Source organism: Crocodylus porosus, unplaced genomic scaffold (genome assembly GCF_001723895.1).
Source record: "Crocodylus porosus isolate Cpor-Errol unplaced genomic scaffold, CroPor_comp1, whole genome shotgun sequence".
Classification (NCBI taxonomy): Eukaryota; Metazoa; Chordata; order Crocodylia; family Crocodylidae; genus Crocodylus; species Crocodylus porosus.
The window spans coordinates 70,330,472-70,345,447 of NW_017728886.1; positions in this window are offsets into that span (position 1 = coordinate 70,330,472).

Genomic DNA, 14,976 nt, shown 5'->3' on the forward strand with positions numbered 1-14,976 from the left:
TCTTGACAACAATTCCCCTTATTCCCAGTTGTCCATGTAAAGTAGTAGAGATCAGAGTAGCCATGTGATGTAGCTTCCTGACCCCCCTAACACACACACCCTATACTGATGTCAAAAGTGCCCAGTGCCATTTAGCATAGTTTCAAGCCACACAGCTGCAAGTCACAGTTAACATAGTTCACAATGCATCTACCCTTGGGTATATGTATACCAGGGTAGCTGGACCAGGAGATAAAAAAGAAAAGAACCTGTATACTTCATGTTAATAAAATGAAAATCCTTCCATGTCTGAAAATATGTGACATAGCTCATTTGCATCAGAAAACAAAAAAGTCCCAGACATTTGAAGGGCAATTGGAAAGGAGACAAAACTTATCTACCTCTCAAGGTGCCTAAATACTAGGCTTGTGCACATAGGGAGGTATTCAATCTGGATTCAGATTTGGCCAATTCGGAGGACAGTGATTCAATTCGATGATTTGAAACACTGTCCCCATTCGATTCGGCTGAACCAGAATCGGCGATTCAGTGCTGATTCAGAGATTCAGATTGGCAGGAGAGAGGCAGGCACAGCCAGATGGCTGCAGGTTCTCCCGTGGCTCCTCCAACTGTGCCTGTCTTTCCCCAGGTGGGGGTGGGGAGGCACAGGAGAAGCCCCCATGGCTGCCCTGCCCCATCCCCCGCCCTGCCCAACCAGCATGGGGGGGCACCAGCTGTGCCAGCATCAGTGCTGGGAGTGGGGACTCTGCCCTGCCACCCCTTGCCAGCTGCTGCGGGGGGGCATGGGATGTGGGTGCAGCAGCGCCAGGACCAGGGGCTATCCCTGCTTCTGTTTAACCCCTTCCATCTGGAGGAGGCCACGCCTGCATAGCAACCCCCTGACCCTGCACCAGCTAGGCAAGCGGCAGCACAGCAGAGCCCCTGCTCCCAGTGCTGCTACGCCTGCATCCTGTGCCTCACTACCCGCCTCTCCAAGTAACGTGCCCCCCTCCCACTCTGGATGGGCAGCTTGTCTTAGCCCCAGCCCCCATCCCTCCTTCTCCCACACCCCTTCCATCCTCCCTCCCCCAACCTCAACAGACTTATCAGCTGGAAGCAGCTGTCTCAGCTGCCTGTTTAGTCTATGGCCGAATCTCCGAAGTGGCCGAATCTTTTGCAAAGCTTTTCTAAATTGATTCAGATGTTTTAAATTTATTTGGAGCTTTTAATTGGTCTCCCAATTCGATTCAAATTTGGAGATTCAGTTCCCGAATCAGGCCAAATCTCCCCCAAATTGAATTGGCTACCAAAGCTTTGCACAGCCCTACCAAATACATAGTTAGGCATCTAAAAAAACAGACTAGCTTTCAAAAGAACAGAGCATTCACAACTCCCATAGACTTAAACAGGTGTTGTGGGTGGCCTACACCTCTGAAAAATTAGGCCGTTTATTTTAAGTCTATCAAAGCCTTTATACAACAAAGTGTAGACAACATGCATTTTGAAAACATTAGTTGGCATTGTGATAGAAAACTCTTAGCGAGACATTTAATTACTTTTGACTCAGTGACTTTCACATATTAATGTGAGGACCTAATGTGTAGAAGCTGCCCCAAGTAACAAAAGTCCAACTTAGCCTGGTACATAACATTGTTTAAAACTCAATAAATGTTAATGACAAAAGTAAATTACAACAAAACAATGTGTTTTGCTCATTTCTGGTAATCAAAGGGGAGGGTGGGATGGACAGCAACAGACCAAAACTGCTATGTCAACAGTTAAATATAAACAAAGCAAGACAAAACATTCCAGCTATCATCAGTTTGAAGACATGTCTTAATTTGATACTGATGTGAGGAAGGTAGGTAGTTTGGAAGGGGACAGATTTACCATAATGGCTTACCACTCTTACCATCTTCTGGTACCTCAGGATCTGTGGTGACACCACTGACTTCATTGTCCTGAGCCATCCTGAATGGCTTGGCCAATCCTAAATACAACCTCCTTGTCTTCTTTCCCCCAGCCTTATGTCTCATTTCCCTTTCTTACCTTATTTCACCACCTCTCTTAGCTCTCTTTTCCCCTCTGTTTAGCAGCATCTCTCTGGCTTAAACATCCAAGACTGCATCCTCTGAAATACTGTTGTGAGCCATGTGACTGCCCCAAATAAGGCAGTCTCCCATTTCATGGAGAAGGGTGTTTGTGCCCAAAACCTCGCAAAAAAATTTTTCTAGCTATTTAGTTGATCTAATAAAAGAGATCACATGTACCCAAAAAACCTTGCCTGCCTAGGTGACCAAAAAGGCAGCCTGATGCTGGGACAAGCCTGCTGGGTCTTGGGGTATTTAATAAAACTATTTGCTGTGTCCTTCTCTTGCAGGGAGCCTTCAAGGGAGGCAGCACTTTTAGTGACTAGAAATTGCATTTTCTATCTTTGCTGTTCTTTTATGGTCCCTTTAATGTATGTTTGTGTTGTTCTGTTTTGAAAGCAGCTAGATTGAATTTCAACAAGCACATCAACAGCCGTTCTAGCTTATCACCACTCACTTCCCCACCCTGCAACAGGAGATACAGCATCTTTAATAGAATCTAAAACTGTCAAACATGCACTTGTTTTTTCCCCTCCCTCCAGTTGGGAAATGGTTAGAATGAGAACCTGACTTAATCCTTTGCGTTTCAAATTCAATAACTATCTTTTCTTCCTTTTTCTAGAGTTTAAAAGAATTTCAGTGGTGACTGTCTACTATGGGCCAAGACTTAATTCAAAACCCAAAACCATTTACACTGTTAATGACAATAGAGGTTAAACCAACACCGAAGGCCAGAATCTGATCAGAGTTACTCCAGAAGGACACTGAATGGTCATGATCTGACCATACCTTGTTATATTCCTTTTGATACACTCTTTCTTCTTCCCTGATGACTATATATCATACTAAGTGTCCCCATACAAAATGATCATTAATATGAAATCACTCTGTTGAACACAGAGCTACTATTAAATAACACAAAGATTCCCTTATCTATGAACTATAGAAAATAATACACATAGGTCTTGCAATACTGCTCGCATATAGTCACTTTTAATATTCTGTCATCCACAAAGGCAGAACAACTATAGTAAATTAATTTTACTAGGACACTTTTCACTAACCTCAGGAGCACCACAGGTGCATTTGTAAAGCCAAAGGGCATAGCACTAAATTGGAAGAATCCCTTGTGACACACAAAAGCAGTGTCTGATTTGTTTTTTTTCATCTAAAGATACTTGCTTGCAGCTGTGCGCTACCTAAATCTAAGGTGTTAATGTACTAGCCTGACTTCAGAAATCTCGGGAGTTGCTAACCCTAGGCAAACGATATGCATCTTTGGGAGGCTGCTATTTACTACAAGACACAACATCTCTTTTTCTTGGAGGAATAGGACTATAGATCAGACTATGTCAGAGGGAGTGAATGCTATTTTTACCACTTCTGCACTAAATCTTTCCTTATTTGCAGTGTGACAAAACTATGCAGAGCACTCAGCTAAGCCTCTCTGTCCAGGTCCATTTAAAAAGCCTAGAATTATGTGTTACTTAAGGGCCCTTTAGACTTTTAGATAAAGATATGATAGGATCTGATGCACAGTCCACACAATCACAACTCCAGCCATGCCACACATGCATGGCAAGAGGTATGATTGTGGGATCCAGCATTAGATTCAATGACACCTTATTGCCAGTGCTTGGGGAGCCTGGGATTGTCATCCTGGGCTTTCACTGCACTAGCAAGTTGCAAGTTCCCACAGCTGTGAGTCTCACAGCTCACAGGATTCTCAGCTGAGGCAGCACCCCACATGGAGCACTGCCATGGCTGAGAGGCCCATCAGCTGCAGGACTCCCAGCTGTAGCAGCACATGACATGAAATACCCCTGCATCTGAGAGTCCCATCAGCTGACAGGGCTCCCAGCTGAGGGGGCATACGCATGCAAATTAAAGCTGGATAGAAACTAGCTATAAAATGATTACACATTTTCTAGCTCTGACTTTATAGCTGGGTGGACCTTTTCAGGGCATGATAGTTACTTTGCGTGTGTAGCTGTTCTAAATTAATTCCATAATTAGCCAGTTAATTGTGTAATACATGTGATGTGTACAGGGGACCTAAACAACAACATCTGCCTATATTAGCTTCCACAGAAAGCAGATTTACTTTTATTAGTAGATGTTTTGGATGGGGAATCCAGGAAAAAGATGACAAAGCTGAGATGGAAATACAAAGTGCCCGAGCGAGGGACTAACTACTACTCAGTAACACTACTCAACTGTGTAAATGCAACATCTGGCCCTCAATAATAGTTTTCTCTTCTCAGTTCAGCATGAGGCTTCATGGGGTTTGGAAAGACTACTTCTACTTGTACTTTTGACCCATGACATCAAAATAGGCACATTTTGTCATACCATAACCTATAAAATATAGGCAGTTCTTGACTTACAAAGTTTTGAGTTACAACGCTACGCGTTTGCAATATTTATAACTTCAACTATAACTGTTTATAACTATAACCTGTTTCAACTTTGACGTCAGTTTCAACTTTACAACGCTTGATCCGATGTGACACTATGGCAGTGAACTAGTTTGCTGCATCACTCATCTCCCTGGAGAACTTCTGTCCAATAACTTCCTTGGACAATTTCTTTAAGAAAGCAGGCAAAACTCCAGAAAAACCTGCAGCTAAGACGCCTGAGAAGACTCCAGCCAAGAACCCTTCAAAAAGTCCAACCAAGGGCCTTTCAAAAAGTCCAGCAATGTCTCCTCAAAGAAGTCCTTCCAAATCAATATGATTGCTATTTACAATATAAATACATTAACGTAGCTATATTACTCATCTATAATTGATCGAGTACAAAATTCTGGGGTATTTTTGGTGAAAATCAGGTATCAGGCTTTGGTTCAGGAACCAATCCCCCATTTATAACATTGTTTCTTATGAGAAAATTGGTTTCGAGTTACAACTTTTCGACTTAAGATGTGGTTTTTGGGAACCGAAGACTGCCTGTATATAACTTCATATACTAAACTCCTTTGTCCCAGGCTGTATAGAAAGACATCAATCATTTTACACATAAGCTTCCATTAATTGTGTGTAATTGCTAGCATGCTATGTAGTCCAAATCAACCATTAACACCCAAAGTGTTATGTTTGTGATCAGAAGTGCTGGAGAAAGTGCTGTAAATTACCTTGGAGTTAAAACCAGGCACCACAAGGCTTCACGACTCAAGCCTACCGTCCAAGGCCTAGTGTCAGAAACCTGTGCTTACAAGGAGTACTATCTCACTGATTTAAGAGCTCACTAACAGGAGAAAGGTCATCATCATGGGCAGCAAAAAGCTAATAATTCAAAGGGTATTATTTATAGTACATTCAGCACAATTTAGCACAAAGCAGGCTGGATCATTATATCAGTTAATGAGAAGCAGATTAAATTGGTTCTGAATGTTTTAGCTCAAAGGTTGAGAGAAACACAAGATCAGAAGAGAATACTGAGAAGGTTTTAAGGCTCAGATTCTGCAAAAAGAACAAATACATGTAGATCTCCTACATCTGTGTGTCACAGGGCACTGAAGTGCTTGCTCCTAAGAAAGGTATAGGTGCTGGTTGCCGGGGCAACCACAGTCAGTCAGCTGACCAGAAGGGGACAGGGCCTGGCTTAAATAAACAGCCTAAGCTGAGGCCAAGCAGGCAGTTCCCCTCTGGTAGCTGATAAAGAGAGAGCTCTGCTGGGAGTAGGCATAGCAGAGAAGCCTGATGGCCTGAGCAGCGTTCCACGAGATGGTACGGGGTGGAGGAAACCCTGGTAGGGAGAGGAATGATAGATAGCCAGTTTGGCGTAGAGTTTATGTTGTAGCCCAGGAGTGGGAGTTTTCTGTTTTGTTATTACTCCGGAGGACAGGGTGAGGCTAGAAGGGGTTTGAGGAGGCCTCATGGGAGCTCCCCAGTAGCGTGGGGGTTCTGGGCGCCGGAGAGGGTGCCGCATTTTTTGGGGTTGTATAAGTGGGGCAGTGTCATGCGGGGGGAAGCCCCAGTGCGGGCAAGCACACAGGCGAGGAGCCCCAGTGTGGGTGGGCAACCCAAGAAGGTGGGTCTGAGGGCTAGGCACAGCTACGGCCACCTGAGCCTCGGTGGGGGTTGTAGACCCGAGGAGAGGATGCACTGACCCGAGCCCTGAGAAGGGGCACAGTGCATTGGGGGCCAGGCACGGCCACGGCCATCTGAGCCCCAGTTGTGAGAAGCCCCAGGGAGGGCGCGAGCGCGAGGATAGAAGCCCCAGCGTGGGCGGGAGTATCGCGTTAAACCCCAGGGAGGGCATGCAGGAATAAGAGCCCAGGGAGGGTGACCGTAAAGCTCCAAGGAGGGCGATTGCATAGAGAGTAGCAGATAAGCCCGGAGGGTGTCCGCGAGGCTGAGGGCACCAATAACTGATTCACCAACGTTCGGTACATCTGAGAGTCTTGGGGCATGGTATGAGGGGCGGTAGGAGCCACTCATAGCCCATAAGGCTGGGTGCACCAAAATCTATCTATACAGACCGGGGGCCAGGATAAGTAAGAGCACCGTGTCCAAGGGGACAGATAAAGGCAGCCTCCCTTATAATACTCTGATCATCAAAGACATGGCGGGCGAGAATGAGGGTGCTTGATCACCAACTTGGCACGGTAGGGGGCGCCAGGAGAGATCATGGCCGCTCCTGGGTTCCCGCCCTGTGACACTGTGCATGCTCTATTACTTTCTATGAGGCTCTGAACAGTGCCACAGTACACTTGGCTCTCACTGGAGCGAGTCCTCAACTTGGAAACAACAGCTCAGTTTGCCATTTAAACTTGATGGCCATAGAGATTAATCCTGAAGGCTGGTGACTCCTCAGTTCTCACTGACATTAGTACTTCCATATTCCATTCAACTCTGCAGATTCAGGACCATTTTAAGGACTACGGTAAATGTTTGAATGAGCAGCTCAAGCAAGTGAAGGTATTCTATATGCTAAAATTCATATCTCCAGAAAAGGCATAGAAATTCTTTAATGTTCAGTAGTTAAATGGTTTCATCTGACTAGCGTGCCCACTGACACATCCCCAGAATACAAGACATGACCTTGATGGGGGATGGGGGTGGGGGACACACAAAAGAAACCACCAGCCCCCTCAGCCAATCAGCAGAGAGGAATGGAGCCACCACATCCTTGGCCAGTCAGCAATGAGGGGCAGGAGCACCATGAACCACAGCCAATAGAATCATGGGGACAAATGATTGATATGTATTTCCACCAATGAACTGAAAAACAAGAGTTTTTGAAGTCTGTTCCTTACCTAGAAAATGCAGGGGAGAAAGGGTTTAAAAACAGGAGTGTCTGGAATAAAACAGACCTTTTATTTCAAGTATAAAGTGTTGTAAGAAAAGACTTTCCTGATGACTGTTTCTCCATATTATTGTAAATGTTTCGCCTTTATATTCACGCATGCCTATTAATCCTTACTTTGCAAACATAGCAGATGTAGGGTGACCCCTCTGCCTGACCCTGAAACATGCTGGAGATTTCAGAAAGAGTGCCAGAAATTAACAGGATTTCCATTTATTGGTGCACTTAGCACAGAGCACAACGAAAAGACATTTTCTTACCTGCCCAAGATAAGAATGACCAGGCCTGATTGTACTCCCATTCAAGTCAATGGAAGTTCTGCTGTCACTGACAATAGGAATGAACCCACAGTAGTCTGCTTCTATGCACAGCCTCAAGACAACCAGCTAAGTGTATGCTGTTATTCAATGGGCTATGCAATAACCTGGGGGTAAGCATTTATAAGACTGAACACTCTACAGTGAAAATATGCACAGCCTAAAATATTCCAGATCATTTCATACTCTTCTGGAAAGGGTAATAGAGAATGCAAACCAACCTATAGAATTCCAAGCAGGGCTGTTTTACTTTATATGATTTCTATGGCACAGTTGTGCTTCTATGAAAAGACTACCATTCTCTATGCATTACATTATATTAAATTTTAGAGCAATGCCATAGAACTCTACTGAATTTCCAGAAAAACTATTGAAGTCCATAAGATTTTTCCACTAATAAAAGACTAAAGTGAGCTTCTTATAAAATATAATTGCAGTAAATCTGCTTAATTTCAAGTATAAAATATTGTAAGAAAAGGCTTTCCTGATTATTGTTTCTCCATATTATTGCAACTGTTTTGCCTTTATAATCATGCATACCTGTCAATCCTTAATTTGCAAACATAGCAGGTAGTATTTTATAATAAACACGAAAGCTCAGGGCACATTATATATTTCACATTGCACTGATCCTGAACCCTATATCAGACAGATTACAAATGGAGGGTATACTGGAAAATTAAAAATAAATTTCCAGTTTCATAGCACACTTCAGAAACTTGTTCAAGTTAATACTAGTCTGGGGATTGTGAAAGGTTTGATAACATATATGAATAAATAGAAATGTGAATGACAAACGTCTAAGGCTGCCTGATGACCATCTCTGTGTATGTGCAAAAGGGAGCAATAAACAGCAAGGAGGGCTTTCCTCCTTCATCCACAGATTAAAAGGTCTGCCCTGCAAAGTGCTGAGAACTCTGGTCCTGATCCATCAATTACCTTAAAATATGCTTAATTTAAAAAAATGAATGGCTCATGGACTTGTATAGGTCTCCTCAAGTGCTTCAAGGGCACACATACCTACGTGCTTTGCTGCATCTGGGCCACAGTGTTCAGGGTCTTGCAGACTTGTAACCCAGTACAGCTACATGATGGAGACCCCTGGCTGAACCATCCCCAAACCATAGCAAAAACAACATCCCAGTCCACTTGCCCTAGTGCCATTAATAGCTTCAAGTCTTTCAGCAACTGTTATCTCGAAGCCCCATCACCCAGGCAGTGCACCCTTTTCCCTTCCCCAAAACAACACTACTTAAAGGAAAGTACAGGAATCTCAGTGATGCCATCATGTGAAACTTTTGCATGTTCAGCATACAGACAAATACACCATTCTCTATTAGTGGCCCTAGCATCAAGCTGAATATAACAGTCAACATATGTTATCCCTGTGTGAGGAAAAAACAGGCACCTTGCCTGGTTAAAATGCCAGAGTAGCTTTAGTGAAACCCTCAAGCATCTGAAAACCCCTGTGAATATTGTAGGTTCTAAGCTCCTCTCACCAAGTATCAGAGGCCTAGTCTGCACTGGCAGTCTTCTGTCAGCAGACAGCAGCTATTATGGCCAAGCCCTTAGAGTGCATGAATTCTGGGGCTTCTTGTGTTTCTCTGCAGCTTTACTTCATCCACTATGTCAGGTGCTTGTTTGGAGAGGCAACAATTGTTATGGAAGCCATGGCCGCCAGAGGAAGGCACAGGAGTGCAAACTGGCAGCATATGCTTTAGTTTCTTCAGCAGAAGTAGAGAACCCTGCTGGTATATGAATGGATTCCACTTCTGTAAGGGTACTTGGGGTAAAAAATGTAGTCATAGTTTTGATGACAGAACTTGCACCCTACCATTAAAACCATCAAACTCAGAGAGTTTCTGCTGGATGTGCTAGTCACTCCCTGCCTTAGCAGCTTGCCAAACCTGGCCAAGAACAAGAGAATGACACTGCTTATTTTTTTAAGTTTAGTGATGGCAGCATCCCAATTCTGCACCTGTACTGATCATAGTATCTTCACAAGACATACCTTGTTTGTAAGCTTAACATTTCTACAGGCTCTATGACTATTACACACAAGGTTTTTTTCCCTAATTGTTTCAAACAGCTCTCTCCCCATCCAAGAACTCTTCTTAGCATTATGTGACAGCTGCAGTGTCTTTTTCATGTTCTTAAAACAGCATGAATTCTTACTGTGAACTAGCTTCTAGGCATTCTTGCTGGCAATATTTGTGTTAATTTGTATTCAGCCTTCTTTGCAACAAGAACATCCTGACAGCAAAAAACTGATGGTCTGCCTGAACTGGTGCCCCTATGTGCAAATTCAGATTTCAAATTCTTCCATGAGATGACAGAACTATTGCCACTGCCATGCTATTGGTCAAGAAGCATACTCATCAAGGACTGTTTGTTTGTTCATTTAAAAAACATGGTATTGCTTTTAGCTTTCTCAGAAAAAGTAAATAAACAGACGTCCCATGAGGCAATAGGATCATAAATGTATGAACGTATTTTATATGTCCATTTTTATACATTCATATTATAGACTTTACAACCTGGAATGAAAATGGAAAGAAACTGAAAGAAAATGAAAGAAGGCTACATAAAAATACGAGAGACTTAGGTTAAGGGAGAACTGTCAATGGAAGATAGATTTCTGTCTTTATGTCTATTTTAGGAGACTGGATATATCCTTAAATTGTGCATTTGCTATTTGATAAGTTGGATTTGTTAATAAAGTTTAAAAAATAGAGAAAACTATAAAATCTTTGAACTTGTCTTAGCCACCATCACCTTATGTTTCAGGAAAAGCCATTTAAAATATAATTTAGACAGTAGGGCTAATATCCATCCAAGACTAACAGGTTTTGGTGACCATTCAAGCAAATGGAAATTGTACTTGGTTAAAGATTGCAGTGTCCCATGCATGACTTAGTATCTTCCAAATAAACAAGCCCAATATCAGATTACTAAGACATTTATATTACAGAATAGATGGATCCAATGATTCTATTTCCTCAAAAAAAAAAAAAAAGATAACTGAATATTGTTTACTTAAGGCCTAATCCTGAAAATAAGTCCAGTTACTATATTCACTATAGTAAGCTCTGTTACTTTCCTGGTATTTATGTTACCCCTTCACCAAGCAATTGCAGATTGAGGTCCCTTCCAACCCTAATTTTCTATGATTATACGATTTTTGTACCTGGCCATGTATACTATTTTCTCATTTGGAGCAGGAAACCATGCCAGAGGCAGGTATTTGGGTTCTTTAGAGCTAAATATTATTTACAATTTTCTGTACAGAAATGGTAAAAAGTAGTGTGCAGATACTTCACCTTGATCCTGTTTCAAGAAACAGCTTCTCTCTAGGGTCTCATAGCCAAAATGACTGCAAAATAAAGCATCTTGTCCCAGCCCCTAAACTGGGAAGCCCATCTCTAGGCAGAGCTTCATTGTGGAATTAATTTGTATGATCATCAGTACACACCTCCAAGGCATTCATATTGGCCTAGTACAGGTGTGAGCAGCTGCACTGCCAATGAGTTACTGTGTCCCGCCCTGTGCTGTGCCCCCATGTGCATCCCTAAAAATTCAGGGCACATGCCTGGGTCCTTGTGTTGCAATAGGTTGTGTCACTCTCTTATTTCTAGTAAATTATGAGAGGATGTACCTGTCTTTCTGGCCACGGAGAGAGAACTATGGAAGGCATCAAAGGAATATTAGAATTCAAGCAATTCAGCTTTCAGAATTGCAAGGGGGCAGGTTACCAGCCTGAATTAAAGCAGAACACAGACTTTATATACATTCCCTGGGAGACTAGCTAATCTGGGCATAAAGCACCACTTAATTTGAATGACAGGGTTTTGTGTCTGGACTAGGGGGGAGTTTAAGAGTAATACCTAAGCAAGGCCCCCTAACTGCTCAAGGACACCACGTGGCCTGCCATTAACTGCTGCAGCTGTTCCTAAAAAGGAGCTAAAAAGGTTACACAAAAGAGAGTGAGGTAACCCACTCAGTCTCTTTTAGGATTCTCTGGGTGTGGTTATGGCCCATCTTTAACTTTTCAATAGCTATTTTCACTCAACATCACAATGACCCTAATGGCCACCCATTAGTACCTCTCAGCATAACAAAATTACCATTTTTACCATAATCCAAGACTGAATTTAAAGTAAATCCCCAATAATTAGATTCTAGACATGAGAAAGTATAAATTGCTCTCACATATAAAATCTAATTATTGGAGGGGTCATCCTGCCCACATCACTGTAGCGGGCCAAGCAGCAGCAGGAGGGCAAGTGATAAGGAAGTCAAGTGACCCCAGCCTCTTGCCCTGCACACCTTCTCCCAGCCCATCTGTCCCCCGCATCACTTACCTACTACCAGTGCCTACACACCCCAGTACCTCTCCCCACAAGAGTGCCTGCCACCCCTGGCTCCTACCCCACCTGCTGCTGCTACACAGGTAGGTGGTGACTTAAGCAACCATGTGCTCCATACCTTAGGCTGGAGCAGAGCTTAAGATGGCACTGGAGAGTAAGCAGTGGCAGAGGTCTCCCCACAGGACTGAAAATTTGGTGGCAAGGGAGCACTGACAGTGTTAACTGCAACTCTCCTGCTGCCAGATTTTCAGACCCAAGGGGAGCCCTGCAGGCCATGTTCATAGATTGTAGGGGGCTGGAAGGGAACTTTTAAGATCATGGCACCCAGTACTAGGCAGGAAAGACAAGTGGGGTCAGGAAGAGACAAACCTAGCAGGGTGTGGGGCCTGGACACAAGGAAGCCGGTGGCAGTGGGGTGGGGATGGCAAGTGGGTGGACGTGAAGCTGGTGGCAGTGGCAGTGTGGAGTCACCAGCACTAGGTGGGCCCTGAAGGAGGGGCCATAGCCACTCTGCCCAGCTCTGTGGGGCCTTGCAAAGCATGGGCCCCAAGGCAGTCGCCTCAATTTGCCCCCCGCAGGGATGGCCCTGGGATCAGGTGACCCCAGCAAAATGACCATCCAGTCTCCACTTGAAGATTTCCAGGGTGGTTGATTGCACCGCCTTGGGAGGGAGTCTATTCCACAGTTTGGACACCCTGACTGTGAAGAAGTTTTTCCTAGAGTTAAGCCTGAAACTGTCTTCCAAGAGTTTGTGGCTGTTACTCCTGGTTTTCCCCAAGGGCGCCCTGGTGAACTGTTGTTCACTGAGCCCTTGATGCATTCCCATGATCATACGGCTGTACGCACTCAAAAAATTGAGTGGTTCTCAAATTTTTTTTTCATGGACCACTTGAAAATTGCTGAGGGTATCAGCGGACTAGTCAAATTTTTTTTTGTTCTATAAATCAAAACATACAACTCATATTTTAAAATCAGTAGTCTTACCTTACAAATCAGTAGTCTTACCTTACAAGTACAGATAGTCTTGATTGTTCCCCAGTCTTTCTGTGGACCACCTGAATGGAGTTCGCGGACCAGTGGTGGTCCATGGACCACAGTTTGAGATCCTCTGCACTAGACTGTTCCAGTACACAGTGAAGTCAGCACTTGGCTGAATCCAGTGGGGGAGGAGGGCGGGGGTCAGCACACTTGAGACTGAGCCATGCATAGCATCAGGCTAGCACACCAAATCACAGCCATGGACCAATCCCCCAGGACAAATCTGGCCCAGGGACTGGCTTGGTACCACTCATCCAGCCTGCAGGGCTAGGAACTAGAGCACCACTGGAATAGAAAAGGAGCATATCCCCATGTTCGTTGCTGCAGTCAACCCAGATTGCACCCTCCACCCCCTCCACCAAGTTCATGCATGGAGGTGAGCTTTCATGCATAGCCCTCTCCTCTCATCCACCAAAGAGGAGCTTTGTAACCCTGCTTTGCACCCCCATGCTCTAGCTCTTGGGATGGTCCATAGTACATCATCCCACATCTGGCCCTATAAAAGTTAAATTGAACCTAGAGTATTATGAACTTTTTCAGTTCGTGCTCACCCCACTCCTGTCCCAACCATAGGGTGGGGCTAGGACCAGAGAGACTCCAGTAATGCAGTTCTATGGGAATTTAGAAAAAAATCCATTTCAGAAATATTTCTTTACTAGTGTTCTACAGATCAGGGAAATAACATGAAAGGGTTTTTAAAATGTATTATTATTTATTACATCACTGTTCAGCAAAATATGCCAAAAATACTCTTCCCCTGAGTGGCTTGCTGTGGGCATGGCTAGTGAGATAAGTATTCCCTGCCTTATTTGAGAAAGTTAGCGACATAGACAATTCTAGCATTTATAACCTGCAATGAGACACCTCTTAATCATAAATTACCTTAAGAAGCCCACTCTGAATTAAGTGGGGAAAAAGCTTTCCCAGAGATGGAGGTACAGCATTACTGGGTAAAGTTGCCAATTAGCCTACTCAGACATAATTAGCCTATTTGCACAGATGTTGCTATGCTGTTTGTGGTTTGTCTACTAGGCAGTCGACCACAACAGTGTCACCGGTCAGCATGTGCCAAAACACCCAATCACCTGCCCCATGCCCCAGCTAATGAGGGATTCTCACATGAGGCAGGGGAATGCTTACCAGCAAGGCCCATCCTGTAGGCATGCTCAGAGCAGGTCTAAGATCTGATTTTAAAAAAAGACGTCCAGTTGTATTCATGCATCTCTTTCCTTTTTCTTTACAGCCCTCATCCCTGGGGACATGGAGGATCTGGGTTAAAGCAGTTAAGTAAAAAAAGCCAGACTTGAAATTGAGACTTGTGCCTTAGATCTACCTTTTGAATTCAAAAGGACGCTAGGGATTTTTTTCTAAATAGTTCTTACCATTCTCAAAAATAGATCCATTCAAATGTCACTGATTTTTCGAGGGATTTTTCTAGCTGTGTTTATTTTATATCAAATAAAGCCTGTTTAAACAAGGCTTTCACTTTATTTTTCCTCTAGTTTGATCCTGCAGTGAAGTCAAAAGGCTGTGTGGAAGCATCCAGGCAGAATTCTGGCTTTGCTGCAGGATGACGCAGCAGGAGAGTTTGGCTAACAGCAAGAAATCTTTCATTGAACTATAATCTTCAAGGCATAAATAAGGAAACTACTAGCAAAGTAAGCTGCTTTGTATATTAGTGCTTCCCTGCAGGCTAAGCTAGGTAGGAGAGGTGTTGTCTGCCTTGGTTGGAATCAGATACAACAAAAACATAGATTTCATCGACATCAGGGCTGGAAGGGACCTCGGGAGATCATCGAGTCCAGCCCCCTGCCCAAAGGGCAGGAAGTCAGCAGGGGTTATTCCTTATGTCCAGCCTGAAACGGTCTTGCAGGA